Here is a 26,407-nt window from a genome sequence, read left to right on the forward strand (position 1 = left end):
TCACATGATAGGCTTTTTCAAACTCTAACCTGCCCTTGATTCTGATATGTTCTCTCTAGGGAGACCTCCCCACATCCTGAATCAATGCTGTAGTGAGCCACAGTTACTGATGTGTGTGTCACATCCATCAGGTATGTTGAAGTGAGAAAAAAAAAAAGTCTGCAAATCACAGCTCTATAAACTTAATCCAAGAAGGGCATGAACCTCATTTGTGGACCAAGTGGGCATTTACTTTCCTGTGCAAAGTTCCTGTTAGAAGAGATTTAAATAAATATAGCTTGGAGGAAGGGCCTCTTTCAGGAGTTTCATTTGACATCATGAAATATTCTTGCGGGAGGCAATATTTGCCTCGATTTTTACAGGTCATTTGGTTTTACTTTTGACTTTAATTACTGGTGTTCTAACCTTGAATGGCAGACTACTTCATAATTTTTTTCCCCATAGAGTTATGCTTCATTGTTTATTTTCTATAGTTTATGATTGCATGCTTATAACTTAGAGGAAAATTATAAAAAATTCAGCAGAGAGTAGCTAGAACACTGAATGTTCTAAAAGGATATCTCTGCCTTGGAGATGGTCTGAATTACTTTTTCATTAGTTGAGATAAATAATAAACCTCTTTTTGCCACTTTGGCACCTGAAATATTTTTAATCTAATTTAGTTAAATGTTGATTTGTGTAATATATGAGCTATCAGAAAAGCACTGCTATTAAGTAGAACCCTATAATGGTAATCTCCGAGAAAGAAAATATTTTAAAATGTGAATAACATATACCGGGACTTGAGTCATTTATTTTGCTTACTCTGGGTTTCCAAAGTTTTAAATAGAGTATTGCATTGGTTATCACTGGGGCTAATTTTGCCCCCCAGGGGACATATGGCCAAGTATGTCTGAAGGTATTTTTAGTTGTTGGGACTTTGCGGGTGGGGGTGGGGGGGTACATGTTGTAGGCAGAAGCCAGGAATATTAAACATCCTATAATACATAGGCCCAGACAAAGAATTATCTCACCTAAAATGTAAATAGTGCCCAGAATGAGGGAAAAAAAAAACTTTATAGAGTATTGAGCATTTATTTTTATTAATATTCCATATGAGCAAGTGGATGAAATAAATGGAAATTGAGTTATAATTTTTTTATTCTGTGTGAAAATAGCAAGATCTATTGATCTTGGAGGGATTCAAGTAGAGTACAGTGATTAAGATGCCATCTTTGTTATCATATTTGGATTCTAGTATTCACTTCAGCCAGTTGCTAGCTGTCTGACCTTAAATATGTATAATTAATCCTAAAATGATTAATCCCTCTGAGACTGAATATATTCATTAATAAAATATGGATGATGAAATCTACCTTACAGACTTGCTCTGGTAATTTTGTTTGTTACCTGGAAGACTTTACACATCAGTGAATAGTAGCCACTGCTACGTTTAGAATGTAACTTGGGATTGGTAGAATAGTGTTGGTATGGTTTTATGGGGAATGAGATAGAGAGAGTATCAATAGTGATGATTTTTTTGGAATGAATCATAAGGATTTCCCAATAATTTAATGAAGCAGTATAGTCTCTCAACATGTTAATCTCTGTCTATATATCTCTATGTGTGTCTGAAAAGCTAGGAAGGAATACTTGACCACCTGAAAGATCTATAATAGTACAGTCTTCAAGACAGGAAATGGACATATAAAAATGCCAAATTCTTAACACACGTCACCAGTGGGATTTGTTGAAAAGAAGAAAGGATCTTTTCTCTCTTTTTAAAAATTATATTCTTTTATGTTGATTATTTTTTTTCTAAAAGCATATGTTTTATAACTAAGAAAATAAGCATTGCAAACATACAACAAAATTCTCAGACTTTCCCAATATAAATGTTGAAAAATATGATAGTTGATAAAAAATGTTCCTCTTCTAGTTTGTCAAGTTTCCCTTTCTGCTGATTTATCTCCATTAGTTGGTTTTCCTCTGTAGTCACCTTTCTAAAAGTGGTGAAGCTGTAGGACCCATTAAAATTTTACTGGTGTGATAAAGCTGGTCATATTGATGCCTTTATCTTCTGTTTTGGCATGTGGTGCTGTCCGTGAAGCCAGTGAAATTTGGTCTGGGTGGTGAGTAAAAAAGAGGACAGGGGAATTTATAACTTGCATCTCCAAAGCCAGAATGTTTTCCTTGACTGGGTATTCTTTAGCAGTTTATTAAGGACTTGAGTAAAAATACAGAAAGCATATTTATTAAATTTCCAGTTGTCTGAAACTGGAAGGTATGGTTCAAAGTTTAGATGATTGGATATAATTTTCACACTGTGCTTGATTTAGACAGTGGGCAAAAAAATAAGAATATTAAATTTAACAGGAGAAAGTATAAGTGCCTATAAATTTGATTTTAGAAAAAATTTTAAAATTTTGTAATGAGGGAGTTTAGACCATTATCTAATTCATGTTTGAAGAAAGAAGAAATACTAAGGGTTGGGTGGGTCTCAGTTCAGAGAATTGTCTCCCTCTTTTGAATTCTCATGTAAGATATGGTTTTTTAAGAAAATATATTTATTTTTAATTGGAGGATAATTACAGTGTTGTGTTGGTCTCTGCCATACATCAACATGAATCAGCCATAGGTGTACATATGTCCCCTCCCTCTTGAACCTTCCTTCTATTCCAGAATTCTATTTCTGTATTTTTAGAATTTTGACCAATTCTGCTTGCTGTAGTTTAAGAGAAATATTAATGAGCTAGTGTTAAAGAACACACCTGCCAATGCAGGAGACATAAAAGATGTGGGTTTTGGGCTCGACCCTTGGGTCGAGAAGATCCCCTGGAGTAGGGCATGGCAACCCACTCCCATATTCTTTCCTGGAGAATCCCATGGACAGAGGAGCCCGGTGGGCTACAGTCCATGGTGTCTCAAAGAGTTGGACACTACTGAAATGACTTAGCGTACACACACATAAAATGTTCAGGAAGCCTAGAATTAGTCAGATCCCTGCTCTGCCATATATTAACTGTCTGGCTTTGGGTAAATTATAATGTTTAATCTCTAAAGTTTAGGTGTTGTTAGATAAAAATAAAAAAATAATAAAGCTACCTCATAAAGGTATTTTAGGAATTGGCTGAGACAATAATTGAATCTTCATTATTTATTTTAAAGATGGTCTATAAGGTATATTGATTAATTCAAAATTATTAAAATAGGCAAGTTCATCAAAAGGAAAACAGTTAATTATCTTACACACCAACAAAACTAATTTTAACAATTGTGAAAAGATGAGGTTTCAAATGAATGATAGTAAAGGAAGGTTGTTCACAAGAGTATTGATTAAATACAGGGAGGTTTAGAACAGGTAGAGGACTTGGTGAATACTTATTAAACTTAAATCGATTCTTTCATTCATTCTATTGAAGCTTGCTGATACCATTTGTCTGTGAGAAGGTCCATTTTTTCAAGAGTGCCAGCCATCTCTATCTAAGAACTTTTTTTTTTTTTATTAACCAGAGCAGAAACTCTGACCTTTATTTTTACACGAGTGATTACTAAGGCTAACTCAATTTAGGAGGAAGTAGGAAAATACCTGTAGCCTATGGTAAAGAAAGAGGAGGGGAGGCTGGGAGGAGAAACTTAGTATTATCCTGGAGGAGATACAAAAGAGGCCCACAGGTTCCTCTGTCCAGGGAACTTTCTAGGCAAGACTGCTGGAGTAGGTTGCCCTTTCCTACTCTAGGGGATCCTCCTGACCCAGGGATCGAACCACATCTCCTGCGTCTCTGCATTAGTAGACAAATTCTTTACCGCTGTGTCACCTAACCCTGCCAATGCTGTCTGAAAATCTGTACTGCACGTCAGAATTCTAAGAAGCCTCACGTTTTTTGTAAAAAGAGAAAGGGGGTCGCGTTGAAAGAACTGTATTTGCTCTAGGTTTCTCTGCATTCCTTAAAATGATGTAGATTCCTAATAAAAGCCTTCTCTTTTAGTAGTTTTCATTCCAGTCTATGTGAGAACAGTGCTCCTTGAATGCATAAATTAAGGGAATGAATGTGGACATGGGGACAAGTTGGTTCAGCATAAATGATTGGACATATTATTCTAGAGCCCAAACTTTTCCTTATTCATTCCTAGAACTTCACTATCTCTAAGAAGTTTCAGTACTAGAGGAAGATTTAAAAAAAAATTGTAGTGGCATAGACATAACACCAATGTAACAATTCAGCATTTATAATTGTGTAGTTCAGTGGCATTAAGTATATTCATGTTGTTGAGCAAGGATCTCCAGAGTTCTTCCATCTTCCCAAACTGAAACTCTGTACCAATTCAATAACTCGTCCCCGTTTCTATCTCACCATAGCCCCTGGCAACTACCATTCTTTCTGTGTCTATGAATTGTCTACTCAAGGTATGTCATATATAAGTGGAATCATAGAGTATAGATGAGGCAGGGGGGTTTGGATTGGCTTATCTCACTTATCATGCCATTCTCAGTATTCATCTAACATGGTAGCATGTGTCAGAATTTGGTTCTTTTTTAAGGCTGAATAATATTGTATGTGTAGATCACATTTTGTTTATCCATTTCTGGATAACTAGATTACTTCCACTTTGGAGCCGTTATGAATAATACTGCTATGAATATGGATGTACAGATATAAAGATTTTTATGTTACTTAAAAAATGGCAGTCACATAAACCTTTTATGTAAAACCATCAAGCTGACAAAGGATTCATAGCAAATGTGGGTGACTTAACTGCATTTGTTTAACTGGGACACTTTTCCTAAGCTGATCCTAACCCGTCACCGCCTCATGGAAAGGGAAAGATTATAGGAAGAGAATAAAATGCACACATGGGAATTCTAGCACATTAATTAGAAACTGTAAACTTGGGGTTAAAATTGAAACTCTGTTGCTTGGCTGGTTGTTACATATAGGATTCAGACATTTTAATAGTTGATTCAAAAATTTTAAAAATACTATGATTTTAGTTTTCTACTCGAGAAGCAAAGAAACCTATATGTTAACAAATAAAACTATGGGCAGAAATAACACATGCTTCAAGAGCATTCAGTGCTTCTATTTTCTCTGTTTTTTTTTTCCCCAACAAGGAGATAAAATTAAAATGTTTTATCTGTAAAACCAGTATGCTAGTATTCTGAGTTCATAAGTGTTGTAAAGATGGCTTCACCTTATTTGGCAGACCTTTTACAAATATTCTTTGAAGACTACTTTAAACACTCAGCAGTGTATCATCTTAATTTTCAGTCTTGCCATTTCAAATGAGGCAATTTTTTAAATGAAATAATTGAATTAGAGGAAATTGCATGTTCATTTTTCTAGTTTAAAAGCTTTGTCAGAATCCTCCACTTGCATTGTCTGCACAGTTCTCCCTGAGTCCCTTCATGTTCATGCCTATTTTGAGACATCCATTAGTAGATGCTTTAAAAAAAAATATTTGTTTTGTTTTTGGCTCTGCTGGGTTGGGTCTTCACTGCTGAACGCCTGCTTTATCTAGTGGCAGCAAGAGGGGGTTACTCTCTAGTTGTGGCGCATGGGCTTCTCACTTAGTGATGGCTGGTCTTGTTGCAGAGCACAGGCTCTAGAATGCATCTGCTTCAGTAGTTGCAGCACTGCTGAGCAGGCTCAGTAGTGGTGATTTAAGGGTTTAGTTGCTCCATGGCATCTGTGGCATGTGGGATCTTCCCAGACTAAGAATCGAACCGGTGGCCCTGCATTACATGGATTCTTAACAACTGGGCCACCAGCAAAGCCCTAGTAGATACTTCGAATTCTGATCCTTTCTCTGTCCCAAACACAAATGAAGTCAGGAGCAGGGCTGCAGGTATCATTTTACCTTCTGAAGGGCTGTTTCTGTGTTCTGGCATGTGTCTGCCTGAACTCTGTGATTAAAATAAGAAGTTGGTACCTGGAGCCAGGGCAATACTGGAGAATGTCTCCCACTATCTGGAGAGGGACAGCCAGATAGATACTGATGAACATGGAGGAGGGTAGCTGAGCTCTGGTGTAAAAGTTCATTGACTCTTTAACATTGTTAATATTTTAATCCACATGTTTGTTTCTTTTACTGGTTTGCTCTTTTCCCTATTGTTAATTCCCTTCCCAATATGCTAAACATTTTGCACATACCACAATTCATTCTCGTTACAGCATTAGAGATAGCGTATTGTTGTTGCTGTCTGAAGCTTGTGGAGGTTAAGTAACTTACCCCAGATTTTATTGTTTATCAGATGCAGAGCCTGGTCTTGCGTCCAGCTCTGTCTGGCTCAGAAGGCTTCCTGTTTCCATTGCACTAGCCAGCAAAGGCATCACCGGAATTTCCAGGATATAACTTTCTTCAAAGTGATAGTCATTATGTCCATCCCTTCCTTTCCTTTAATACTCTGGCTATCCTAGTTTATAGGCACATCATACTTGAATGGACTATTGTAAGAGCTTCTAAACTGATCTTCCCATCCCTTGCTTTCTGAATATTAATTCACCCCTTGCACTATTGTGCTGTCTTCCTGATGGTCAAGTCTAATAATGACAGGGGTTTTGTTGAATGCTACTATTAATATAAAATCATGTTAACCCTTTAATAACAAACAGTTTGTAATTCTTAGTTGCCTTTCAAATAAAATGAACACCTCTTATCTTAGGTTTTATGACCTCCTGTCATCTGCCCTTCCTACTTTTCAGCCTTTTCAAACTGCTTGCTTCCTTTGCCACATCAATTTTCTAACTAATTTGAATTGTTTATTTTGTTGTTCAGTTGCTAAGTCATGTCTGACTCCTTGTGACCCCATGGAGTGCAGCATGCCAGGCTTCCCTGTCTTCCTATCACTATCTCCTGGAGCGTGCTTAAAGTCATGTCCATTGAGTCGGTGATGCCATCCAACCGTCTCATTCTCTGTTACCTGCTTCTTCTTGTGTCCTCAGTGTCCTTTTGCAGCAAATTGGCTCTTTGCATCAGATGGACAAACTATTGGAGCTTCATCATCAGTCCTTCCAATGAATATTTAGGGTTGATTTCCTTTAAAATTGATTGGTTTGATTTCCTTGCTGTCCAATGGACTCTCAGGCATCTTTTCCAACACCACAAATTGCTTGTAGTGTGAGCTTATGTGATCTTACACTCCCCTCTCTCCCTTTCTCTCTCCCTCTCTCTCTTCCCGTAGGTAGGCAGGTCTCTATATTTTCTAAGCAAGCAATGGTTTCATGGATGGAGGATCTCACATTTTTATTTCCATTCCTGTTATCACAAAATGCCCATCTCTCTAACCTGATCTCCAATGAATATAAATAAAAAATTTTCCTATCTTATATCTGCTTCAGTGATGTATTTTCTCATCATCCTGTTTGGAAGTTTTTTTCTCCTTAAATCTCCATAGTACCATACCTGTTCCTTTCTGCTGCTACTGCTAAGTCACTTCAGTCGTGTCCGATTCTGTGCAACCCCAGAGACAGCAGCCCACCAAGCTCCCCCGTCCCTGGGACTCTCCAGGCAAGAACACTGGAGTGGGTTGCCATTTCCTTCTCCAATGCATGAAAGTGAAAAGTGAAAGTGAAGTCGCTCAGTTGTGTCCGACTCTGAGCGACCCCATGGACTGCAGCCTACCAGGCTCCTCCATCCATGGGATTTTCCAGGCAAGAGTACTGGAGTGGGATGACATTGCCTTCTCCATTCCTTTCTAATGGCACTTATATTTTCCACCTTGGATTGTAAATATTTTTATAAGTGAGATTGGGGTCCTTGGCATGGGGGGAGGGTCTGGGTATAATAGAGTCCACTTGTCCTGTGTGTCACATTGTTTATCGTAGATCCATGGAGCTGGTCAACAAATGAATCGGTATCATAACTTATGTGTATATAGTGCTTGGAAATCTATAGAAGTGTACATTTTTCTTATTTGACAACAATACGGTGGAATTTGGTGGTTATCTGCATGTTATGGATAACATTTGGAAGTTTATAGAGCTAGGCTCAGGAAATATCTATGGCACTTTGTGCCACTTCTAGTCTTGGTTGTAGGGCAAGATGGGATGCCAAGTTAAGCAGGTTGGAGCTAAAATGACCTCCAGGGCAACTGAATTCAGGGATTCTGGATATTGTTTGTGCCTTGAACTTACCTTTTTTCTGAATTTTCTGAATTTCCTGAATTTTCATCAGGAAATTTAAGATAAGTTATTTACTAAGCAAGCTCCACCCCCAAAGATTCTCATCTGATGGTCTGAGATGGTACCCAGACATTGGTATTTTTATTTTTTAGTGTGGTGATTTTGAAAAAAATTTATCATTCCAAATTTATGGAAGAAATTTATACTAGAGATTTATAAATTCTATTATAAACACATTAAAATCTTTGGACCCAGTCATTCAAAATTAGGCTTTTTTTTAAAACTGTAGTGGGCATTCCATTTTTTCTTTATTTCTGCAGTTATATAAAAATGAAGTAGTTTATTTTTTATTGAAATATAGTTGATTGACAATATTGTGTTTCAGCAATAAGTGTACAGCAAAAAGTGATTCAATTACATACATTTATATATAGTTAAGATTATATTCTATTATCAGTTATTACAAGATGTTGAATGCAATACCCGGTGCTATACAATAAATCTGTGCTGCGTATCTATTTTATGTACAGTGTGTGTATACAGTAGTTTGTATCTGTTAATTCCATACTCCTAATCTGTTCTATCTTTATCTCCCCTTTGGTAACCATAAATTTGCTTTCTATGTCTGCAAGTCTGATTCTGTTTTGTGTGTAGGCTCATTTGTACTGCTTTTAGATTTCACATATTAGTGATATCTTATGGTATTTGTCTTTCTCTGAGTTCACTAAGTGCAATGTTCTTTAGGTCCATCCATGTTGCTGCAAGTGGCAATTCAGTCTTTTTCATGACTGAGTACTATTCCTGTGTGTATGTATTTGTATATACCACACATTCTTATATCAGTGGTCTGTGATGGACTTTCGGGTTGTTTCCACGTCTTGTCTGTTGTAAATAGTGCTGATATGAACATTGAGGTGTATGAATCCTTTTGAATGAGAGATTTTGCTTTTTTTTTTTCCCGAAATAAAAGGTATTTTCAGATGCTACTTTGAAAAAAATAGATCTATTTCCTAGTCTTAAGAGTATAACTCAGAGGCACAGATTTATGTTGATATAATTCTAACTCTGAGATATGAGTTAAATACTTTATCCTGTGATACTCTGGGTTAGCACACATTTTAGAGAAATGCAAGCTTGGGTGCCCATATATATTATATTTTAAACTCCAAAACAAACAAAAATGTTTTATAAATAAGCATTATGTATTGGAAGAAGGTTATATAGAAATAGTAAAATAACATATAACTCCTACTCATTATACAGTAATGTCTTATTTTTCTCTCTTCTTAAAGAATTCCATCTCACAGATTTTTATTGTTGTTGTAAATTGGGAGCCAAATTTATTTATTTCATTTTTGTAGTGTGTGGGTGTGTACCTAGCGCACACTGAGTTTAATTAAATTTTTTCTTGCAAGCTCAAGGTCTTCATTATCCACTTGAATTATTTTAAAATGCAGCAGTACAATAACATCCTCAGAGACTATTAAAATGCTTATAAAGATATTTTCTCGATACTAAATGGCTTAACCTTCCATGATTCCATATTGTTATATGCGCCTCTTTAAACTTTTATTCCCTCCCTCTAAGGTATTTCTCCTAAGTGCTTAGCAGATATCTGATTCTGCTGCAAGGAAGATTGTAAGTTTGCAAACAGAGCTCTTAACCACTCTTGTTAACTTGATGGCCTTATTTATCCACTGTTGTATTCAGTGAGCTCTAGATGGTGGCCTGAGGGTGACCATATATTTTTCCCTTGTAGAACGGAGTTTAGTATTTGTGCCCACAATTGTATTTACCATTCAGGAGCCTTGTCTCCATTATAGCTGGATTTACAACTGTGTTTTGAGTGAAAGAGTTTGTTGGTGTTGCTTCCGGAAGGAAATGAAGACACTTAACATCAGAATGCTCGAAATGATAATTCTGTGATAAAGAAGGAAATTAGAAGTTTGACAATCTAAATTTTGTCTGTTTTTTTAAATAACATCAAAAAATAATATTACTTGTTTTTATCTCAAGGCTATTTCAAATCTGAGCTTTACATAACAAAAAACGGTAAGGATGATCAAATGTAATAAATTTTTATTTACATTTTTTGGAGAATCAGGAATTTAATTTCAATTATCTGTACATGTACATGTGGGCTGGTGGCTCAGATAGTAAAGAATCTGCCTGAAATGCAGGAGACCTAGGTTCAATCTCTGGGTTGGGAAGATGCCTGAGAGAAGGTATGGCAGTCCACTACAGTATTCTTGCCTGGAGAATTCCATGGACAGAAGAGCCCGGTGGGCTACAGTTCATGGGGTCACAAAGAGTCACATGTGACTGAGCAACAAACATATATGTAACTATTTACGGGTATCTATTATTAATATTTCAAGAGAGACACTGCATACGTGGTAGGCACTCTAATTTCTTAATTTTCTAACCCTAAAACTTAATAATTTAGTCAAAGTTCAATAGTTAGCTTTCTCCTTGAACTCCTTAATGAATCATTTCCTTTGAAAGACTTTTCCTGGAATTTCTCTTTTTGGCAGGTAGGTTTGCATATCTAACATGACATCATTTGACTGGATTCTTGAAAAAAATAATTTAAGAGACAAAAAAACTATAGGGTAGCTTTTGAGCATTTTAGTGGTAGAATTTGGGGAGAAAGTAAAATAGAGAAATCATATGTCCTGTTAGTAGGAATATGTGTTATTTTCTTAAACACCATTGATAATTGAGTAACATTTTTTGTTTATTTAATAAGTTCATTTGGTTTATTGCTTTGTTTCAGAAGGGAAAAATTTCCTGCTGTCTTTTGCTGCTGCTGCTGCTGCTAAGTCGCTTCAGTTGTGTCTGACTCTGTGCAACCCCATAGATGGCAGCCCACCATGCTCCACCATCCCTGGGATTCTCCAGGCAAGAGCACTGGAGTGGGTTGCCATTTCCTTCTGCAATGCATGAAAGTGAAAAGTGAAAATGAAGTCGCTCAGTCTTGTCCGACTCTTCATGAACCCATGGACTGCAGCCCACCAGGCTCTGCTGTCCATGGGATTTTCCAGGCAAGAGTACTGGAATGGGTTGCCGTTGCCTTCTCCGCCTGCTCTCTTTTACGGAGTTACATTTCGGCAAAAGTGACTTAATTATAATTCTGGAGCTTCATCCTGCTTAAAATTAGTTGAATTCTGGACTTAATAAAATCACATTTATGTAGGAAGCCATATAATTGTAGGTATAGAAAAGGAAGGAAACAACTTGGGTAACTTCCAAGTTAAAAATATAATACTGTAGGTTCCTTGAGGTCAGAACAAATCTCTTAATTTTCTTTTTCTTTATCCTGAATTGAACCTCGTAAGTTACTATACACAAGATAGACACTCATTACGTAATGTTATTGATTTATTGGTTATAAAATAAATGTATTGAAATGTACTCTTTTTCTTATAGAGAAATTTGTCTTTACTAGTATATCTTGGGTGGAAATCGTCAGGCACGAACCAGTAGACCAATGCATATTCTTTGACCTGTCAGCTTCAGATCACCATGCTTGTGTGTATCTAAAATATTTTCCTTAAGAGGCATGCTTCATGTTCCTTGAACTGGTGGCTACTTGCCAAACATCATTGCTCATCCACATCTGTGTAGGTTATACATTTTTGGGGCTTCGTGGTGGGTGTTACAAACTAGCACAAAATCCTTTCTGAAGAATATGTGGTTGTCTACTGATTAGTGCCTGACCACAAATTGCTAAGGTTTTCTGGTACTTTATCTCTTTCCCTAACTTTTGTTATTCTGACAAGCTTTTATTCAGAGAATGAATGTGCTATCAGGTTTTCTGTGTAAAGCTTTGAATTTGGGATGGAGAGAGAAGTGCTAGAGAACATGGAAGAGAAGAAATAGGAAGTGTGACCCAGGCTACTTAAACCATGGCTTCTTGTTACTCCTTCCCTGCTCATGTAGGAATTTTCTCTCCACCTTTGTTACAGTATTTTGGATGATTCCATTACATGAGGGTCTACTTCTGGGGACTATTTGTGTGTACTGTTATCAATGTCCACCTCATTTCCTGGGAGCCCACCAGCTTCCTTCCCACCTTTATCCTCTGCAGTCCTCTGGATGACCTAATTTCTCACCTGCACTTGCCGAAAGCCCATTCATCCTTCATGTCCTATTTCCAGACCCACCTCTTTCACAAAACCTTCTGAACCTATGCAGGTCCTTCTCATTAACTTAAACTCCTCTTCCTAGTCCCTTACAGTTGAACATTTCCTGACTCTGTTGTGTGGTCTTATTTCTCTGTCCTCGTCATAGACATCCTATCTTAAGCATTGTCTCTGCCTTACTGGCATTAGGAGTTATGATAGTATAACTTTGGGGTCAAAGCAGTTGTTGATTAGCTTTATGATTTAGGGGCAATTAATCAGCAACTTACAGCCTTTTCCTTCAGCATTTGGGGATAACTCATAACTCATATCTGATAAGGTTATTACTTAATTTTAAGATAATTTGCTTACAGTATCTACTAGAGTGCTAGGCATCTAGCAGGCACTTAATGGTTCCTTTTTTTTTTTTTTTAATCTGGTCCATGGTGGCACCAGTGGTAAAGAACCTGTTTGCCAGTCCTGGAGATGCTGGGTTGGGAGGATTCCCTGGGTTGAGAAGGTCCCTGGGTATGGCAACCCATTCCAGGAGAATCCCATGGACAGAGGAGCCTGGTGGGCTGTAGCCCATGGGGTTACAAAGAGTCAGGCATGACTGAAGTGACTTAGCATGCATGCATGGGTTTAGAATATTCAGGTATTCTCTGAACACTGTCTTTGGCAACTAAGTAATTATATTCCAATTAAGATAGTTGAATTTTTAGACAGGCAATGGAGGCAGGAGATAGTTTGTATTCTTAGTCTGTAAAGAAAGTAGGTATTCTCAGTCTATAAATGTAGTGTCTGTAAATCTAGCAAGATGAGGCCTATTATTATGTCATGTAGCTGGTTACCAAGATTACCAAATAAAGAAAGGGATTGGCAGTGTTATTGGGCCGAATTTATTAGATTGGATACACACAGGAAGATATTCCTGCACTTCCTAATTCCTTACAACTCAAAGATTCTGTTGTTTGGAATTAAATTTTTAATTGCTTTTAGAGTACTTAAGTTTTGAGTATTCATTTTTGTAAAATTACAGCTGTTTAAAGATTGCTTCAACTTAATTTCCATGTGTCTAGCATTGTGTCTGTCTTGTTAGTAACTACAAGAAAAACAATTAGTGAACACAAAAATATTTTCGTTTTCTGTGGAATTTCATTATGTTTCTGACTCCTCTGGTACTGAACTGTAGTCAGATGTATTTTCTTCTCAGTAAAATGTTATTGGAAAAAATAGCATATATAGAAGTATCTTCAGTTCAGTCACTCAGTTGTGTCCGACTCTTTGTGACCCCATGAATTGCAGCACGCCAGGCCTCCCTGTCCATCACCACCTCCCAGAGTTCACCCAAACCCATGTCCATTGAGTTGGTGATGCCATCCAGCCATCTCATCCTCTGTCATCCCCTTCTCCTCCTGCCCCCAATCCTTCCTAGCATCAGAATCTTTTCCAATGAGTCAGCTCTTCACATGAGGTGGCCAAAGTATTGGAGTTTTAGCTTTAGCATCAGTCCTTCCAAAGAACACCCAGGACTGATCTCCTCTAGGATGGACTGGTTGGATCTCCTTGCAGTCCAAGGGACTCTCAAGAGTCTTCTCCAACACCACAGTTCAAAAGCATCAATTCTTTGGTGCTCAGCTTTCTTAGTCCAACTCTCACATCCATACATGACCACTGGAAAAACCATAGCCTTGACTAGACGGACCTTTGTTGGCAAAGTAATGTCTCTGCTTTTGAATATCTTAGAAATCTATAAAAGTAGGGATTAAATTTAAAAAATGTGTATCTGTCTACCTTTATAAAATACTGATATAGCACTTATATATCTTAAGTGAAAACTGAAATTATAGTTAAAAATTTATATTCATAATGATGGTATATTACACTGTTGTTTACACTGTTGTTTGGCTCTATAGATGTGAGAAAATATTCATTATTAAAGGCATCAGTTTTTTCCTTTGTGGAAAGTTGGCTCAAGCTGATCTTAATTTCAGATAGATTTTATTAAAAAGTTTCTTTTCGTACAGGTCATTTTTCTTATTTCAAAGATTTAAATGGAATTACAAGTAAGTATTTTAATGTAACATCTGTTTCTATTTTCCCCTTATTTGGAGTTTTTCTTAATTAAATATATTTTTAGTCTATATAACTGAGATTTAAAGGAAAATATATAGTCCTGAATGATTATATAATTTATTGCCATTATTTCTCTTTTCACAGTATTCATTTCATTAAATAATTTCTAATTCTACATTTAGAGAAGTCTTTTCTAAATGCCACCAAAAAGTTAAAATCTATGATAATATGTGTACGTATGTTATTTCTACTGCATAGTTTCTCAAAGTGGAATGATGAATCCATTGAGAGTGAGAACTCTGGAAAGCTCTTAAAAAGTAACACTATTTTTATACCTTCCTCTTTTCTTCCTTCTCTTTTTCCCATTCCCTCTATCCCTTCTCTCTTGCCTCTTCTCCCTCCCCTCTACCCCTCCTTTTTTCCTCTTGGAAATGGAACATTTGTTTCTTATGAAATCCTGTGCAAATTCAATGAATGATAGATTAAAACAAACCAACCAGATCCAACCACTGAAGTATGTTGGGGCCAGATTTTTCTCATAATCTCTACCTGAATTCCTCCTCCTCTACCCTAGATTCTTGGACTGATGCATCTGAAAACTGAAGCTTTAAAGCACTAGTTACTGGATCATTTGAAGTCTAGAGGGTTGTTAAAAGTCAAAGACCCAGCTTGAAGCCACAGACAACATTCTGCCCTGAATAGTTTGTACCTTTGTTATTGAAGTTCAGTTGATTTACAATGTTGTGTTAATTTCTGTTGAACAGCAAAGTGATTCAGTGATATCTATCTATTTATATACACATTGAAAAATATTATTTTTCATTATGGTTTATCTCACGATATTGAGTATAGTTCTTAGACTATACAATAGGATGTTGCTGTTTATCTATTCTATATGTAATAGCTTGCATCTGGTAACCCCAAACTCCCCCATGTTCATTCCTCCCCCATGCCCTTCCTGTCGGCAACCATAAATCTATTCTGTGTGTCTGTGAGTCTGTTTGTATTTTGTAGATAGGTTCATTTGTGTCATATTTTAGATTACACATATAAGTGATATCATATAGTATTTGTCTTTCTCTTTCTGACTTCACTTAGTACAATAATCTCTAGGTCCATCCATGTTGCTGCAAATGGCATTATTTCATTCTACTTTATGGCTGTGTATATTCCCTTATATATGTATGTGTATGTGTATAAATATAAACATGTCATATCTTTATCCATTCATCTGTTGATGTACATTTAGGCTGTTTCCATGTCTTGGCTATTGTGAATTGTGCTCCTGTTCACATAGGAGTACATGTGTCTCTTTAATAGCTGTTTTGTCCAGATATATGCCCAGGAGTAGGAATGCTGGATCATACGGTAATTCTATTTTTAGTTTTTTGAGGACTCCCCATACTGTTTTCCATAGTGGCTGCACCAATTTACATTCTCACCAACAGTGTAGGAGGGTTCCTTCTTCTCCACACCCTCTCTAGCAATTGTTTTTGTAGACTTTTTAATGATGGCCATTCTGACTGGTGTGAGGTGGCACCTCATTGTGCCACTATTGCTTTGCATTTCTCTAATAATTACTGATGTTGAGCATCTATTCATATGTCTGCTGGTCATCTGTATGTCTTTTTTTTTTTTTTTTTAAGAAATGTCTGTTTGGATCTTCTGCATTTTTTTTTTTTTTTTTGATTAGGTGGTTGTCTTTTTGTTGTTGAGTTTAATGAGCTGTTTGTATATTTTGGAAATTAAGCTCTTGTCAGTTGCATTGTTTGCAAATATTTTCTGAAATTTTATAGGTTTTCTTTTTCTTTTGTTCTTGATTTCATTTGCCATGTAAAAGCTTGCAAGTTTGATGAGGTTCCATTTGTTTACTTTTGGTTTCATTTCTAGTGCTCTGGGAGACTGACCTAAGAAAACATTGGTACACTTTATGTCAACGAATGTTTTGCCTATAATCTCTTCTAGAAATTTTATGGTGTCATATCATATATATGTCTTTAAGTCATTTTGAGTTTATTTTTGTGTATGGTGTGGGGGTGTCTTCTAATTTCCTTTATTTACCTGTAGCTGTTCAACTTTCCCAGTACAGCTTGCAAAAGAGACTATCTTTTTCCCATTGTATTTTCTTGTCTTCTGTTTTATAGATTAATTGACCGTAGGCGTGTGGGCTTATTTCTGGGCTTTCTGTTCTGTTCCATTGATCCGTATGTCTGTTTTCATGCCAGTACCACACTGTTTTGATTATTATAGCTTTGTAGCATTGTCTGAAGTCTGGGAGGGTTTGAACTCCTGAAGGGTTTGAACTCCAGAAGGGTTTGAACTCCAGTCTCCAAAAAGAGAGTTGTTCTTTTTCCTCAGGGTTATTTTCACAATTCTGAGTCTTTTATGGTTCCATGTAAATTTTAACATTGTTCTAATTCTGTGAAAAATAGTTATACTTTAAAAAATTCTGTATTTCACCAACTGTGGTCACTTTTACAACTCTTCCTAGAAACATTGTTTGTCAGACTTATATATATATATTTACTATTACTAGTTTTCTTAATCAAAGATGAGCCAGATCTCTTTTCCTTAAAAAAAAATGCTTACCAGAAATTTTAATGTAATAGATAGAATATGTTTTCTTTTGAGAAATTATTGATGTTGCAAAATCTTTAGTAGGTAGAAAAAGTGTTCATATTTGCTTATAATGAATGCTTTCAAAATGAGGTCACTGAATCCAAAATAGTAAACTTATGAATTATTATAGTTGGAAATAATCAGAGAGGCCAGATAAGTTTCTCACCCAAAACAGTTATTATTCATGTAATATTTTATGACACATGTTTATTTAGCTACTGCTTGAATAACTTGAATGAAAGAAAGCACACCATGTTCAAATCAATACAAAGTGATGGGTATAATATAGAATAGGGGAAAAATGGTAGGTGGTAGATATTGAATTTGATAATGGAAATCATTTCAAAATGTACCCATATATCAAAATATGATGTATTTTGATATATGGGTACATTTTGATATATATATATATTTATATTTGATATATATATTTTGATATATGGGTACATTTATGGGTACATAAATATATACAATTTTTATTTCTCAGCATAATGCTTGTACAGCTGGAGAAGAAAAAGAGAGAAGGGCTTTGAATCCAGAGGAACATTGGTGCAAATTGTGGACAAGTTAGTGAAATTCTTAGCTTTGACTTTCCATCCATTAAGGGAAAAATTAAATGCCAGGTCTGCATGTTTGCTAAGTAATAACACAGACTGTGTCTTATGCAAAACATTTAATGAAACATTACTATAATATGGTTGGGCTTCCCGAGTAGCTCAGCAGTAGAGAATCCACCTACAATGCAGGAGACAATGGTACCCATGGTTCCATCCCTGGGTCGGGAAGATCTCCTGGAGGAAAAAATGGCAATCTACTCCAGTATTCTTGCTGGGAAAATCCCATGGACCGAAGAGCCTGGCAGCCTACAGTCCATTGGGTTTCAAAGAATTGGACACAACTGAGCACACGCACACATACACTGGATGGGTTATGTCGAGTCAAAAACTGCTCAGTTGTAACTTTGATCCCCCTCCCCCCTGTTTTTTTTTAGTATTTACTATTTTATGTGATACATAGTGAAAGACTATTGTCATTGGCCTCTTAGGACTCTGAAGTCTTCTCACCTGACTGAAAGTGTCCATATAATTTAGCTGTCCTGTTAACATCTCTCCTCTCTCCTGGGATGTAGTGGGACTTGATGCCTACTGGAGTATAAGGCTGCGCTAACAGTGGCCATCCTCTGGAAGCCATACTTGTTTGGCATGACCCTGTTATCTTGACTGTACTGATCGGGCTCAAGCCAGGCAATGAACCTCTGATTCAATAATTTGGTTTTGGGGCCACATGTGAGTTAAGTCAGTCTTTTTCCAAATGCAAAAACTCCTTTCCAAAACCCATAAGCACTAAGGAGCTCAGAAAAGTCCATTTCCAGAAAGGATGAAACAGATACAGAGAGGGGGCAGGTTGGGGGTGAAAAGAGAGGAATCTGAAGCTCCTTTGGGCTTCCCTGACTCGAGTTCTCCTTCTTCCCTGAGGCTGCATTGTGTTTTTACCCACCCCAGTCTGGGAATAACCCTGCCCTAAGCTATATTGAGTTCGTTTCTGTTATTGCAACTACTGTTTTTCATCAAAAGACAATGTTCATTGTAACACCATCCTAATTCAAAGATAGAAAAATGTTAAAAAGTAGAACATAACAGCACATTTTAGGAATAGCTCTGAAAATTTAGGGCTCAGAATTAAACCTGATGATTGACTCCAAGCCCCTCCCGAAGCCCTGGGCAGCATGGTGACACTAACCCTAAACCCAGCATGTTTCCTGTTCCATCCACAGAGGCTTATCTGTCGTCTCCAGCTGCCTGTGAAACATGCTCCCATCAAACATGTTTGACAATTGATTCCCTGTCCTTCTGTCAGGATAGATCCCCTTTTTTATTTCAGTTTTTTCTCCCTCTTCTAAGCTAGTGATCTAAGAGTCATTCAGAATTCTCTCCCTTCCCTTAATCTGACCCCAAATTTTGGAATTTCCTTTTCTTTTAATTATTTCTTTAAGTTGTATAATACACAAAACATAAAATTTTACTACCTTGACCATTTTTAGATGTATAGCTTAATGATATTAAATGTGTTCACATTGTTGGGCAACCATCACCAGTCCAATCTGCAGAACTTTTTTTCATTTGAAAAACTGAAACGGTACCCATTAAGCAATAAACCCTTGCCTTCTCCTCCCCTAGTCCCTGTAACCATGATCTGTAATACTTGCTGGGTCTATGAATTTGACTACCCTAGATATGTCATATAAGTAGAATCATACAGTCTTTGTATTTTTCGTTTTGTGACTGGCTTATTTCATTTAGCATGATGTCCTCGTAGTTGATCCATGTTGCAGCATGTGTCAGAAATTTGGCATTTCTTTTGCTGACATTATATTTTGATTTAATCTTTTTCTTTCTTCTTTCCTCTTTGACAGTCTTTGAAGACTAAGATAAAAAGTCTTTATCACTTTGCAGTTGAGTTCCTGACATGATGCCTTAACAAATCTCTGGTGATCCTCTGCTTGCTTACAGCCATCATCTGTGATGTTGGAGTCGTCTTTACAAACATGGCTTTCATCTGGTTTTGACCACAGGATTACCATGCGTGGAGTCACATGGATGGTTGCTACAGCCCAGAGGTCCTAAATAGCCCCTTCTTGCTAAAAGCCTTACACTTTTCCTCCTGATAACTCCTCATCCAGTCTAGCCCCTTCTCCTTAATTTTTGAGTCCTTCCTGATCTGGTCAGATTCTGTGCTTTTAATGATCTCATTACCCTATGCTTTAATTTATGTACCACCATTATTCGCCAAGGACCTTCATTTCCATCAGGGAGTCATTTAACTTTCTGTGCAGAATTCAGTGTTTATATTTGTCTCTTCTTTTTTGCCTTTAATTCCTGTCAGATGAAAATTTCAGTTTACTTTCATGACCTGTCCAAATATCGTATTTTCTGTATAGCTCCCCCTTCTTCATGAAAACTTCACAGCTGCTCTAGCCCTGTTTATAATTCATTTAGTTATAGGCTTATGCTTACACACCTTTACTATAGATTATGTTGTACAGGTTAGTAGTTTGCTAACTAGATTTCAGTTTTTTGAAGCTTGATGCTTGTTTCTTCTAGCTTCACATTAGCAACCAGAGTTCAAACATGCATTAAGTGGGCAATAAATATTTGTTGTGTTAGTGGCATTTTCATGTTAATAGTGCAGTAACAGAATACATTATAGGTGCTCTATAAAAGCTTTCATTTTCTATTTCACTGTTGTTTCTAAACCACCCACACTTAATTTACTTGCAAGTACTTTTAAGTGTGGAAACATCTAAGACAATAATTAGTGTTCTTTTTTCTCCCCTGAGAAACCCACAAGAGAATCATTTGATTTAATCTATGTTTAGCCCACATTGTTCCAAAATGCGAAGCGTTTGATATATCTGCGGGTGATTTATCATTAGATACATATCCAAGAAAGGGAAAAAACAAACAAAACCCCACCTGAACTCTGGTGTTGCCACTAGGATATCGACTGTAAATGCTATTAGAACTTAGACTTTCTTTGTAGATAAATGGGGTGTTGTGTAAAGAATCTTGTTTAGTTCTTGTTTGTTTGTTTGTTTTGGACTGCTCTGTCTTCCTGAACTCTTCCAGTCCTTTTCTGAAGCTTAAACTGAAGGACATTGTTCAGTAAGGAGAAGTGTTACCCATCTTTTTCCTCCAACTCAGGAGAGTGCGATTTATCACTTTGGCCTTCATTTCCCTTCTTTTTGTTAATATTAAACAACATCATACTAGCTGTAAAGATCAAATACTGTAATTAGAGTGAGGGAGTACATTTTTAAAGTCTGTAGGCATATAGCTCTTTCTGTGTATGTGGCATCAAGCAGATATGGCACAATTCAGTTCAGTAATAATGCATTAACTCACAGGTTACATCTTGTGCTAGGCATAAAAATGATCAAGTAACACCATGTTGCTCTTATGGATTTTATAGTCTGAAGTGAAGTGAAAGTTCCTCAGTTGTGTCTGACTCTTTGAGACCTCATGGTCTGTACCCCACCAGGCTCCTCTGTCCATGGGATTCTCCAGGCAAGAATATTGGAATGAGTCGCCATTCTCTTTCCCAGGGGATCTTCCCAACCCAGGGATCGAACACAGGTCTCCAGCCTTGCAGGAGGATTCTTTACCGTCTGAGCCACCAGGGAAGTAATTACAAGTATGTGAATGTGATTAAAGGTATGTAGAATACTGATTGCTGTGGGAGAGAACAGCAAGGGAATTGTATCTTGTGTATGGGGTTGGTGGAATCTTTGAGAAAGTGTCCTTTAGTATGTATACAGTAAGTTCCCTACGTAGGAACCTTCAAGTTCAAACGTGCCCAGCCGGTGTACTCTACTACTGTACTTTTCAAGGTACTGTACTGTGAGATTAAAAATGTTTTCTTTATTTTTTGTGTTTGTTTTTTATGTATTATTTGTGTGAAAAGTACTTTAAACCTATTACAGGACAGTACTATATAGCTGTGTTAGTTGGGTACCTTGGCTAACTTTGTTGGACTTACAAATTGTACTTATGAATGTACTCTTGGAATGGAGCTAATTCCAAGAGTTTCGTTGGGGATTACTTTATGTAGGGTATTCAGTTCAGTTCAGTCACTCAGTCGTGTCCGACTCTTTGCAACCCTATGCACCACAGCACGCCAGGCCTCCCTGTCCATCCACCAACTCCTGGAGTCCACCCAAACCCATGTCCATTGAGTCGGTGATGCCATCCAACCATCTTATCCTGTCGTCCCCTTCTCTACTGCCCTCAATCTTTCCCAGCATCAGGGTCTTTTCCAATGAGTCAGCTCTTCCTGCCTTTGATTCATTTATCAATTTCTTTGTTTTTTGAAGTCGGGATCACTGATATTTGACTGCATGGGGACAACAGCCCTATCCCCCGATGCTGAATGGCCAACTATATGCACATAAAACTATATTTCTGTGATACTGAGTAAGGGTTCAGAAAATAACTGGGATGTGTGCTGTAGATGAGACACTAAAGTTGGACCAGGGAACTGATTTTGGAATCATCTTTCTAAAGATGGCTAGTAAGGCCATGAAAGTGGACACAGTTTCTTGGAAGTCTGTAGAAAAGAAGTTCTCTGGAAAACACTGATATCTAGAAAGAGAGTAGAGGAGCATTTAGGACAGGTAAGTATAGATTTAAAGCCATATAACTGGAAATGACTTGGACATCTTCCGATACAGTCAAAATAAAGATGAGTCAAGAGGTCCTATTAACCTTAGTGATATAGTTTCTGTTAGTCATGGCCTAAAAGTCTCAAGTTTGCCTTTTAGTGTAGGTTTTTATAATCCACTTCAGCCTCATGTTGATGTTTTGTCTGCCCTGAATTATACATTGTAAGAGTATAACAATTTCTTCCATATGTTTATACTTAACACTCTTTGTGGCAGAAAAATTTAAGATCTTTCTCAAGTAATCAAATTTGTTTAAGTATATACAGTGTCCCTGCTTACAAAAAAAAAATAAAATAAAATAATTGAATAATCTGCTGGACTTTACTTCTAGATTATTCTCCCTGGTCGCTCAACCTGATTCTTCAAAGAGTTTAGAAGTATATCAGGTACTTGCTTTAATAAGCCTTATTGGTTTGGACTGTAGGTGGATCTTTTACTCACTGAATACAGAGAAATACAGTACCTGGCAAAAATTAGGTAATATTTCCTGACTGAATAAACCATGCAGATTTCAGACACTGTACATTTTTAAAGGATAGTGATTCACTTACTAATCTTTTTTCTTTGGGATCAGTTCAGTTCAGTGGCTCAGTCATGTCTGACTCTTTACAACCCCATGGACTGCAGCACACCAGGCCTCCCTGTCCATCACCAATTCCCGAAGTTTGCTCAAGCTCATGTCCATCGAGTTGGTGTCATCTAACCATCTCATCCCCTGTCATCTCTTTCTCCTCCCACCTTCAATCTTTCCCAGCATGAGGGTCTTTTCAAATGAGTCAGTTCTTCACATCAGGTGGCCAAAGTATGGGAGTTTCAGCTTCAGAATCAGTCCTTCCAATGAATATTCAGGACTAATTTCCTTTAGGATGGACTGGCTGGATCTCCTTGCAGTCCAAGGGACTCTCAAGAGTCTTATCAAACACCATAGTCCAAAAACATCAATTCTTCGGCACTTGGCTTTCTTTATCGTCCAACTCTCATATCCATACATGGCTACTGGAAAAACCATAGCTTTGACTAGACAGACCTTTGTTGGCAAAGTAATGTCTCTGCTTTTTAATATGCTATCTAGGTTGGTCATAACTTTTCTTCCAAGGAGCAAGCATCTTTTAATTTCATGGCTGCAGTCACCATCTGCAGTGATTTTGGAGCCCCCCAAAATGAAGTCTGCCACTGTTTCCACTTATGTGCCATGATGTAATGGGACCAGATGCCATGATCTTAGTTTTTTGAATGTTGAGTTTAAGCCAACTTTTCACTCTCCTCTTTCACTTTCATCAAGAGGCTCTTTAGTTCTTTGCTTTCTACCGTAGGGTGGTGTCATCTGCATATCTGAGGTTACTGGTATTTCTCCCAGCAATCTTGATTCCAGCTTGTGCTTCACCCAGCCCAGTATTTCTCATGATGTACTCTGCATATAAGTTAAATAAGCCGGGTGACAATATACAGCCTTGACGTACTCCTTTTGCTATTTGGAACCAGTCTGTTGTTCCATGTCCAGTTCTAACTTTTGCCCTGACCTGCATATAGGTTTCTCAAGAGGCAGGTCAGGTGCTCTGGTATTTCCATCTCTTTCAGAATTTTCCACAGTTTATTGTGATCCACACAGTCAAAGGCTTTGGCATAGTCAATAAAGCAGAAATAGATGTTTTTCTGGAAATCTCTTGCTTTTTCAATGATCCAGCAGATGTTGGCAATTTGATCTCTCTTTCTTCTGCCTTTTCTAAATCCAGCTTGAACATCTGGAAGTTCACGGTTCATGTACTGTTGAAGCTCGGCTTGGAGAATTTTGAGCACTACTTTACTAACGTGTGAGATGAGTGCAATTGTGCAGTAGTTTGAGCATTCTTTGACATTGCCTTTCTTTGGGACTGGAATGAAAACTGACCTTTTCCAGTCCTGTGGCCACTGCTGAGTTTTCCAAATTTGCTGGCATATTGAGTGCAGCACTTTCACAGCATCATCTTTTAGGATTTGAAATAGCTCAACTACAATTCCAACAACTCCACTAGCTTTGTTCATAGTGATGCTTCCTAAGGCCCACTTGACTTCGCATTCCAGGATGTTGGGCTCTGGGTGACTGATCACAGCATCGTGATTATCTGGGCCGTGAAGATCATTTTTGTACAATTCTTCTGTGTATTCTTGCCATCTCTTCTTAATACCTTCTGCTTCTGTTAGGTCCATACCATTTCTGTCCTTTATTGTGCCCATATATTTGCATGAAATGTTCCCTTGGTATTTCTAATTTTCTTGAAGAGATCTCTAGTCTTTCCCATTCTGTTGTTTTCCTCTATTTCTTTGCATTAATCACTGAGGAAGGCTCTCTTATCTCTCCTTGCTATTCTTTGAAACTCTGCAGTCAAATGGGTATATCTTTCCTTTTCTCCTTTGCCTTTTGCTTCTCTTCTTTTCACAGCTATTTGTAAGGCCTCCTCAGACAACCATTTGGCCTTTTGCATTTCTTTTTCCTGGGGATGGTCTTAATCCCAAGTATAGATAATTGTAGGTTGTAGAAACCAATTAAGCTACTATTCTTTGTTTCTAGTAGGTCTCTTTTCTCATGGTTTTAACTTAGGGCAGCAATTGTTCTTTTTAAGATCAAAAGGCTGACTTAAAAAAGAATGTGTCTCATAAGCAGATATAAACCATATATAAAAGTATGTCAAACGTAATGAAATTCTGACTGTAAAAAAACCCATTACTTTTGAATCCTGAACATCAAACCTTACAGGATTACTGATAAGGGTAATAGCATATTTTTTTAATCCTCCAAAATATCTTTTTTTTAAAAGAAGTTCTTTTTAAACCACAGAATGTAAAGATAGTTATGTTCTATTTATTTCTAATTTCTCTCTTGCTATTTTCCCTTTTTTTGTATCATGCCCACAGCAGTTGTTTCCCTAACCCTTACCCCAACCCACAGACTTTCTCATGCTCCTTTTTTGGCTCTTGTTTGGCTTTGATCCTTATTTTGACATTTGAAACACGTGTTTGAATTGTAGTTCTCGCGAAGTTACAATCCATCAGGTTTCCCATAGGGGTGATTATGCTTATTTTACCCCTAAACAAGGTGATCTTTTTATGATGAAATATTGAGTTCACTCCAAATAAGCCTTCATCCTCCTCACCGAATTCCTCATTTCTTGGAAATATGTTGACAAATGGATGACTCTGAGGTTCTATAAAATGATTGTGAGTGAAGCTCATGAGATGAGAAGAGAGGAGGGGACACAAAGAGGTAGCAAGTGTTTTGGTGTTAGACAGAGTAGGGTTTAGTCCAGACCCAGATACATACTAGCTTGTGGATGTAATATTTACTATCTGTGGGTTTTAACCTCCGCTTGTATAAATGGCAGCGGTAATTATCTGCCTTGGAAACACTGATCCAAAGGCAGATTTGGAAGCAATAGACAATGGGCCCCATCACTATTTCATTTAGAATATAGATGAATTCATTTGTATCCTTTCTTAGGATTCTGCATATAAATGATATCATATGATATTTGTCTTTCTGACTTACTTATTCTGATAATCTCTATTTCTATCCATGTTGCTACAAATGGCACTTTTATTTTTTTATGGCTGAGTAATATTCTATAGTATATATGTAACACATTTCTTTTATCCATTCCTCTGTTATGGACATTTAGGTAGCCTCCATGTCCTGGCTATTTAAATAGTGCTGCAATCTACAAAGCAGAAATAGAGCTACAGATATAGAAAACAGATTTATGGTGACCAGGGGTTAAGTGTGGCAAGGGATAAATTAGGTGATTGGGATTGAAATATATATTCTACTCTATGTAAAATAGATCAATAAGAAAAAGATGACTAATATAACCTAGAAACTACTGTATAGCACAGGGAACCTGCTCAGTGCTCTGTAATGGACTTTATGAGAAAAGAATCTCAAATGGGTGCACGTATGTATCTTTACGATTGATTTACTTTGCTATAAACCTGAAACTAAAACAACATTGTGAATCAATTATACTCCAATAAAAGAAAAAGAAATATAAAACCACAGTTGCTGATCTAAGATGTGCATCCATGGCTCAGTGATATCCAAAGTACAGTCTGAGTTTTAGTTGCATAAACATTTCCCAAGTTGACCTTTGAATGTATGTGAAATTATGGGTGGACTGAGAAAAAAATGAGGAACTTAAAACAGATTGATGGTCTATTGTGAACATCAGCTCCTTTGAATTATCAGGATATGATAATAAGTGATCTAAATTATTTATACACACACACACACACACACA

The 26,407-nt window shown here is 37.1% G+C and overlaps 1 protein-coding gene across 3 annotated transcripts in view; it reads left to right on the forward strand.

Annotated features, from left to right (window-relative positions):
* Positions 1-26,407, forward strand: part of PDE3A (phosphodiesterase 3A) — a 361,465-nt gene that overhangs the window by 27,230 nt on the left and 307,828 nt on the right. The window contains exon 1 of one of the 3 annotated variants that reach the window (XM_044941225.2): positions 110-131. The exons of the other annotated variants lie outside the window; for them this stretch is intronic. The gene's annotated coding sequence lies outside the window, so the exon portion shown is untranslated. Of the gene's footprint in view, positions 1-109; positions 132-26,407 lie in introns of those variants that run through there. 3 annotated transcript variants of the gene reach the window in all.

Source organism: Bubalus bubalis, chromosome 4 (genome assembly GCF_019923935.1).
Source record: "Bubalus bubalis isolate 160015118507 breed Murrah chromosome 4, NDDB_SH_1, whole genome shotgun sequence".
Classification (NCBI taxonomy): Eukaryota; Metazoa; Chordata; class Mammalia; order Artiodactyla; family Bovidae; genus Bubalus; species Bubalus bubalis.